The sequence below is a fragment of the Corvus brachyrhynchos genome, unplaced genomic scaffold (genome assembly GCF_000691975.1).
Source record: "Corvus brachyrhynchos isolate BGI_N302 unplaced genomic scaffold, ASM69197v1 scaffold523, whole genome shotgun sequence".
NCBI lineage: Eukaryota > Metazoa > Chordata > Aves > Passeriformes > Corvidae > Corvus > Corvus brachyrhynchos.
The window spans coordinates 2,937,316-2,946,682 of record NW_008237265.1 but is presented as its reverse complement, the minus strand read 5'-3'; positions in this window follow the sequence as shown (position 1 = coordinate 2,946,682).

The following is a 9,367-nucleotide window of genomic DNA, read 5'->3' as shown; positions in this document are numbered from 1 at the left end:
AGATGGGGCCCTGCTCCCAGGCTGGAGCAGCCTGTCCTTGGAGGACTGCACCCCATGGGAGAGTGACCCATGCCCCAGCAGTTTTGGGAGGACGGCTTGCCTGTGGGAGGGACTCACATTACAGCAGTTGTGAGAGGACTGTGTGCCTGTGGGAGGAATTAATATTGTAGCAGTTTTGGGAGAACTGCTGCTTGTGAGATTGGAACCACTCTGGAGAAGTTCACGGAGGACTGTGTCCCATGGGAAGGGACCCCACAGTCTCACAGGGGAAGGACTCCTCTCCCTGAGCAGTGTAAGAAAACCTCAGGTGATGAACTGACCAAAATCCCCATGCCCTGTCTCCCTGTGCTGTTGATGGGAAGGAGGAAGGGGTCAGGGGAAGAAAAGGTGTTTTAAGGGCTTATTTTACTTGTCATTATTCTCCTCTGATTTTGTTAGTAATAAATTCACTTACTATCTCTAAGCTGAGCCTGTTTAGTCCTTGGATTGTTTTCTCTCAGTCCTTAACTCATGAACTCTTCATTAAATTTTTTTCTCATCTGCCCAGCTGTAGCAGGGGAGGGTGAGTGAGCAGCTGTCATGGGTGCCTGGCATTTGGCCAGCGTCAAACCATGACAGTTTGTTAACCCAGCATTGTGCATAAAAGGCTGAAAATTCCACTCTGTACTGGGTCTGCAGAAATGAGGAATGGCTGCACTTCAGAGAGCCCCCTTGACCACAGAGATGATGCTGGAATGTCCATGCTCTGCTTTTTCTCCTGCTTCCCTTCACACCCCCAGTTCCCCACCACCACCTTCTCTGCACCAGTGGCACTCATGATTATGTGTCTGGCCAAGTCAGAAACTGATCCAGCCAGCCACTACCCCTTCAGAAAAATAAATTGCTTTTTAAAGCAGATTTTTTCCCCTCCCACATTCCCATGCCTTTGAAGTGCTTAACATGAACACTAGCCATGGAAAGGTGGTCATCTGGGGAGTCACCAACTACAGAAAGAAATAACCTGTTTCATTGAAGATGACATTTCCCTTGTTAACATTAAAAGAATTTTGATCTTTTTTTTGTTGTTTCCTGTTAACCAGATAGTAAAGTTGCATATTTCCACATGCCAAGGTGCTGCTGAGTGTAACGTGTATTAGCAACGTACAGTACCTCATTATACTGTATTCTAATTCTGTACCACCTTCAAGATACAGCTGTACTTTCGTGACAAAAATAAAAATTTCTGAACACAGTGTTCAGTACAAACATCTACAGTGTTCCAAATGGTGACAGCAAGTGCAACCTTTTAGCTGAAATAAGTGATAAGAAAAACAGACTTCTCATTATTATAATTTAGAGTTAAGAGAACTCTTAACAAGGATGTATCCACTTGTCAAGTTGGTCCAATAAAGAGTCTCTCATAATTTTTAAAGGGGCAAACCCCCATCTTTTACCTAGGAGACCAGTCCCCTGCATGCTCTGGAAATAAGTGTGTATATGATAGATCTAGAAATAGGTAGCTGTCATGGTGATGGGTGCCCAGAATAACTAGTTATCCTCTCTGCCTTCCTCTTAACCTCCCACTTATTGACCCCATTCTGGATTACCCTGCTTGCACAACTGCATCCTAAAAGGTGACTGGCAGTGAGCCTCAACTACCAAAATTAACTAGGCATGAGCTCTCTGTGCAGAGATAAATCAGACTGGCACAGGAGCCAAGGCACTCACAGAGCTGCTCTGCTTGATGAGCACTCAGTGGCAGCAGAATTGTTGGAGCCCAGGTTAGGCTGACCAGCCTAGCCTCTCACTGCTACTAGGGCAGGACAAGGAACTTGTGCTGTGGAAATAGGGGTGAGGAAACAACGGAACAGAGTGTAGGCTTTCCTCCAGCAAGCCTAAGAAAACACCTTCCCTGTGCCAGGATGAACTTCAGCATAATCTTTGCATTTTCTTACAAAATCATTCAGCTCCTATTTCTCTCTCTCTCTCTTTTAAGGACATCAGTATTTTTCAGTCATAAAAGTGTCTTTGTAATGTATTCATTTTGTGAGTCCTTTTGTTACCTCCAGATAATTCTCCCAGACAATTATTACCACAGCCATTGTTACACAATCCAGTTAAAGTAGTTCTTCCATGCCTCTGTCTCTTTCTCCTGCTACAAAATGAAATGTTTGAATGAAGAGTTACATTCCTTGAGATAATGAGCTCTCCAAAGGGAAGGTAATGGAAAGTACATATTAATTAACAATGCTAAACTGTGGGATGGTATTTATATCACATTGAGAGATTAGAAATGTGAAAAAAAAAGAGTTTCTTTTCTCTGGCACAGGCCATCTTATTAAAATAAAATAAAAATAGAAAAAAAAGAAAAACCCAAACTAAGAATATACAAGCCATTTCTCTTATTCATTTTCTCTGCAGAAATGAGTGAGTGAGCATTTCCTGTCAGTTGATTACGCCCTAGAGAATGCTGCATCACTGACCACCACCAAGTGAGAAATTCTCAAATCCTCTCCTTGGAATATCATAATGCCCTACCAAGGACATTTTACTTTGGTTTCTGCATCACTGGAACAGGCAGGAGAATTACAAAAGCTTTTCTGTATGTTCATTTGAGACAACACTATCCGCTGTGGTTAGACTGGCAGGGACAGAAGGCACCTGCTCTCTCCACCTTTGGGCACTGCACCAGACAAAGAGGGGCTCAGGACTGGCCTTGGAGTACTGCAGTACAACCAGGTGAAAGCACAAGCCTTTTCAAAATGTATTAGCTGTACCTGCCATTTGCACTCCACATTTGTGTGGTGTCACAGAAAGTCAGGTGCTTCTCAGCTGGCAAAATATCTTCCTCTTTTTGTGAGAGGACTGGTCCCTTCGAGGAGCATGTGAAGGGCATTTCAGGCTCTGACCCAAAAAAGGCAGATACAACCAAAGTAGGATCGGAGCAATGCCTGAAAGCCTTGTGCACACTGCAGAGCATGTTTTCACATGCCAGCACAACCATGTTGCTTGTGTTCCCTCAAGCCAAAGAGTAGCTGCATCACAGTGGGAGTTTGGTCAGGGTTGTGGTTGGCAGCACCCCCCACCTCATGCAATGTGGTGTGATGTCAGTGTGAATTTATTCATATACAATTACGTCCTGGGTTACAGAAGGATAGTGCCAATGTGGGGTGTAACCAAACCATGTATTCTACTCCCCTCTATGCCATTTCTGACAAACTGTTAATGATGGGTCATTCACAATAGCTGCCCAGTGCACACCCTACCCCTCAGGCTACAGGCTGGCTGTTAAATGAGATAAGGGAGAAGAGGCAAACCCTGTGAGTTTCTTTGTCTTCACAAATGACTCAGACATGGTAACTCCCTCCCAGGAAGTACCAGCCCAGTTACCCATGCTGAGGGGGGTCATCTCTGCTAATGGGCCATAATTGCTCAACAGCACCAGCATTATGAGCAGCTGCAACAACTTAAGACCATCAAGAACTCCCAAAAATATCCTATGACTCAGGATATTACATCATTCCGTTGTGAAACTCCCCACCCTGGCAGAGGTACTGAGCGTTCCCACCTGAACCTGACCATATATAACTGGGGCCTTGGGATACCACCACCACCATGGGATGGATCCAGAAGAGGATGAAAACTTTCAAAAGACCACTGCTTTTGACTGCAACCACCATTTGATCAGATTGCAACAACCACTCTGACCAACAGGGTGCCAGGCTGTACTGTGAATTTGTGGGTTTAAACCAGTTTTTCCATGTATCATTGCATTTAATGTAATCTTTCTATTAAATTGTAACTCCGACCTGTAATCCCTTTCAAGGTAATTGTGTGGGGTTCATTTCTCCTGCTGGTTTACTTTCAAACCAGCACAAATCAGCAAATCAAAACATTTTCCAGATGATGCCTTTGAACCAGAAGTTGCCATGTTTAGGCCAGTTTTAAATGTGTTTCAGGTGCCAGAAGCTCTTGCTGACCATCTCAGCCTGCAGGCTTTTTGAACACTGAGAATTTTGCTACCAAAATTGTCTTAGTTTGGGACACATTTTCAGATATTTCTTTTTATAGTTTAGCTTTCTTCCCTGAGTTCTAAGCAAGCTAAGACATAAGTCTATCAAAGAAAAGTCTTTAAAAGGCCTAATGTCTTCTGCACTTAGCCATTTCTTTTCAAAATTTCAGGAAACACTCATGTACCAAAACCCTGTTCTTTCAATCATTCTGAACAAAGATGCTGTATCAACTTTATATTCCATTGCTATGTGACAACACACTAGCTATACATGGAAGCCATCTTCTCCATGTTCACCCAGGAACTCTTCCAACCTGGCTTAAACTTGACTGGAAGCTCTGCTGGAGCAGTGGGAAGCAATGATTACTTTTTATTCCATCAGGCAGGTTCTGTGATGTGACTCCAGATTCAGTCCAGGAGGAAAGCAAGACTCTGGTGGTGTAATTACAGTCCTTCTGACTAAGGATGGTCCTGATGAGTGTAGCTGTCAATCTAAATATAGACAGGCCCCATGCAACTGCGTGGCAGATGTCAATTTGCTATTTAAACTCTGCTCTCCCCGTGACTTGAGAAAGAAAAATAAATGATCACAGGAAGACTCCAAAATCTTACTCATTTAATCATATGCACAGTTAAATCTCCTTGCAAGAATTGCTGAAAATCAGTGATAGGAGGTGAATGGCATGGAAAACACACATCTGAAGACCTGAGTGGAATTGCAACTTTGTGTCATCTTAATCTCAAAAATTTATTTGCCCCTCAAATAGAAGGAGAATGGGATTATGTGCACTCATGTGGACCAGCTGACAGCTAGTGCCACTTAAGAGAGGAGATGTCTGTCTCCCGTGGGACAGCACAGAGACAGCGGAGACCACGGACCACAGAATTAGGGCAAAAGTGAAACTAGGGATAGAAAGTTTCCAGTTTTACCATTATTCTCTCCAAGATAAATTGCAGCATATTGATTTGAAATAAAAATAAGTCTGATAGTAAATGAGCAGTATCTTGAATACTGAAGAAAAGTAACTCTAAATCTAAGGCAATATGGTAGAATATTCCAGGGATTTTTAATCTATATGCCTTCTAACCTGAATTCCCCCAAACAAGGCTTCTTTCTAGAGATAGTAAGTAAAAGAGATACAAAGGCAAATAGTAAAAGCTGGTTATTGATCATCTTGATTTTGTTTTCTTCCCTGCTAAGAAATAATGCCCTGGAACAAATGCCCTTTGTGAAAGACATCCAATCTGCAGATCAGCTTTAAAAACAGACTTACTGATTTGCTGCAGAGAGACAAAATTTTCACTGCCTTATATTTTGTTCAAATATATTAATCTCAGAGGGGCACTAGTCTGGTAGAATTTTCTAATGTGATGGATCCCAAGTCAGACTTGGCAAGAGGCATGCAAGAGAGGATGAGATGAGAAGCCCTGTTTCTCTGTGTTTCTGTGGTGGGAGCTATACCCATTTATTCATTTCATACAAACCCTGGCACTGGCTTCATGAAGTAACCAAAAGGGTTTAAACAAGGATGTGCATTTTCCCTGGACAGTGTTGGAAAGAAAGCAAAAGGACTTTCTGCTTGCTGGTTGTTCTCCAGGGCAGTAAAAAAAACTGTGATGGCATTATGGAACTTATTTTAGGTTTATATCCAACAGGAATTCTATCAGAATCTGTCCCATTGTTTCAGGTAACCTAATAAGCTACAGACAGTGCTGACATTTGTACTGCTTGGTTTTTATAATTATTTTTAAGGTTACAAGACAATAAAACAATTTCTCCATTGAAGAAATTGCCTAATTTTTTTGCACTGAATACTTCATCTTTTAAACTTATTTTTTAGCACTGATAAAAAGGTACTATTTTCATCTGGATAACGTATTTTCATTACTTGTGTAGTGTTATAACCTTAACTGCTTTCCTTGTGTTCTAAAGCATCGTTCCTTGATACTTTTTCCTTGCTCCATTGTTTGAATGCCAAAGCAAGAAGTGCTTCTCTGTTTCCTTGACTCAGCTTCTTTCAAAGACCTCAGCTGTTTTCTCTGACATAGCCTGGAACTGCAAATTGTAACAGGGAACCAGCTTTGACTTGTTATTTGTCATACTTTAAATGTTAATATATACTAGCAGAAAATATGTTCTTTTTTCTTAAACGAACTTTTGTCTTTTGAGACTCTTTCTCTAAATTCAGGAGTTATCTCACTATTGCGAATCCACGCTCTCAGACTTAGAGCTTACCTGAAAGTGGGAATGTAATCACAAATAACTAACTGCAAATATTTTAGGATGTTACCAGAAATAGGATAAGCTGACTTTGAATTTAAAACAGGAAAATATACTTGGTCAATTATCGCATCTTAGCTGAGGAGAGGTAAATTTCTAAGACATTTGAATCCAAATGTTGATGGCCACTTGACCACATCAAACTGATTTTATAGATATACTTTTTTTTAGCATGATAGATTAAAAAAAAAATCTGGTAAAAACTTGCTTTGTGTTCCCGCACGTGGACACTTTCTATTCATCAAACTGTGTGTCCAGAAAGAAAAACCCAAACTGCACAGAAGGGAAAGGTATATTTTAGGTGTCACACTAAATCTTTAGCTCAACCTAAAATATTCTGTTTTCCTGCTCTGTGCTTAATAGCATCTTTAAAATGAAGAACAAGGTAGTAACCAAAGTAGCTAGAGATCCAGATTTTCCTACTTTTTCAGTCAAAACCTCATTTTTCAATAAGTAAACTCTGTGTTTGAAAATTTTACTAGTTCTACTGCTGAGAGACCATCTATAAAACACCATTTTTCTATGCAAACACTTTACCTAATTTATAACTGAAGAAACAGGGGCCAGAGCTGTCAGTCAAACTTAAATGGGCCTTTTGTGATAATATTAGAGACCACATGGGAAGATTTTATCATCCTGCTAACAAAGGCCTTGAAGCACAACTTTGCCTTAAGAATGGGTACTTTTAGGATAGAACGTTGGATATGCAGTCTGCCAGATGCATTTATCAGGAATTATTTTTTTAAAAAATAATTCATAAAATAATGTTGGTTTCCAGTTCTGTAACAGAACAAAAATTATACAGAAATACAAACAATTTTTGATGTTTCCTTTTCTACTTTCTTAAAGGTATTTTTATAGAGCTTTCAGCAGAGAAAAGCCAGGGAAGATTTAAAAGCATCAACCCTGAGCGCACCAGTCGTTGCCCTTGAATTGCTTACACAGTTATTTAAGCGCTAAATACCAACTGCCCACAGGAAAACTGCCTAAACAAATTCTCATTGCTTGTCTCCTTAGTGTTTACGAATTTTCTTGCTTCATAACCTCCATACCTGTCTTTTCCTGGGATGGAAGCAGCAGGAAAAAAGGAAAAGTTGGAAAGGAGGTTAGGAAAATTGCAAATATCTGTTATCTAGACTATGTGTCTTATCGGTTGCTCCTCCTCCAGTGCTGGAAAACACAAGCATAAGGAGGCCACAATGGGGAGAGAAGAACATTTCCCACAGCCTGGAGAAGACCCTTCCAGGTGTACAGAGGTCTGGAATGGGCATTCCTAAAGCACTTACCAGGAACAGAGCAGAGTCTCTGTTCCTCCAGGTGACATCCCTGTGGGAAAAACGGGGATTAGTCTTGCACCATGTCAGAGGGATGTGCAGCACTCCTCACAGAACTGAACAAGAAAGTTGGGGAGTATTGTAAATACAATGCAACCTCCGAAATACAGTGTGTTTGGAGAGCATCAGCATGAGTGCAGAGAGGGGCCTGATCTGCTGCCAAAACTTCTGTTGATGCCAACAGGAGAAACACTGGACTCAAAGGAGAAGAGTGACTCAGAGCCCTTGCTGCTTTATGAAAACATTTTCCCTCTCAGCCCTTTCACAGCCCATTTTCTTTGCATTTTGGGATTATTTTTTTCCCCCACCTTCTTCTCTTTCATGTAATTTTTTGAGTTTTTCCTACTTCAGCTGAATGGTACAAAGAGCTGAGGTCACTTTGTTATTTTGTTGCTTGCAAAACAGTTTAAATATTGCAGGGCAGGAGCCCATTGGAGCAGAGGGGTAACTGTAGCCAGTCCAATGAGAGGGATTCATATCTTTTCTATCTCATTAAAAGAACAGCAAATCCCTGTGCTCTGTCTACTAAAGGTGCCAGAGCACAAGGCTCTCATTGGGAGCTTCGGAAATTAAATACAGAACTGCCTGTAAGGGGAAACAACCAACCTCCATTATTTTGGTAGCATCACAGTCCCAGGAATAGCCACAGCAATTCCCCTTTGGTGCAATCCTAGTTTTTCTTGCGTCCCTGCATTCTCCTTCTTCATCTTGTGTGGGAAACTGTACTCAGCCTGATTTCACATCTGATGTACTCCTGCTCCAAGGAAGTTTATACAGTGGTGACATCACGGCCACGGCTCCTTATGGAGCTTGGGAATGACAATCCTTGGGGCTGCTCTGTCCTTCCGGATGGCCCTCATGCTGCTGTCACACAGATTACAGGCAACTGGCAATTAACCTACTCATTGATTTTATAAATACAGAATAACTTTTTCAGCTCACCATGCTCCTGAAAAACAGGCAGTCAAGTTGCGTGAGAATCCTCAAGACAACATTTGGTCATAAAATGCTGGTATCAAAATCCAAATTTTTCTCAGCTGAGTGTGAATTGCAATGAAGGGAAAGACTTCTCAACTCCACAAGGAAATCCTGGGAGGACTCAAAGTCAGCAGACACCTCACAAGTGAAGGAGGAGCAGCACAGCCAGGCTGAACTCCAGCCTCCCTGTTTCCAGGCATCACTAGTGAGCTCTTGTAGGGAAGCGTCATTCACCACCCTCACCTTTGCTCTTCTCTCCTGCTTCCAACTCTTCTGCCCAGATGTGAGGAGAAAGGATTTTTTCCTCAGGCACACTGGAAAGTAGTAGATAAACCAGAAAAGCCAAGACAGTCAGGAGAAAAAAAAAAACAACTTTGAAAAAAATCCTGGGAGTAAACAGAGGTGGGGAAAAACTTTCAGAGTCAGAGCTGGCTGGGAGAGGATCTGGAGCTGTGACCAAGGGTGCAGGTTGCTTATAACCTGCAATTGTTTCTGGTTGTCCTGGTATAAAAGACACATGTCTGCCAAGGAACATGGGAACCTTCCTGGAATGGAAAGATGACCCCCTCCCTCCAAATTATAATAATTCTGAAATTATGGGGCTTCTAGACAAAAATATGTGGAAAAGAGTAACAGTTATTTACTAGCCAATATATATATAAACAGAGCAAACTACAACAGCAACAAAAACAGTAACAGAATTTCCCACCTGTTAAGCAAATTTCCCCTTTGGTGTTACGCCACAGCTGGCAGGGGGCGCTGTTGGCTCCGGCGCGGCAGAGG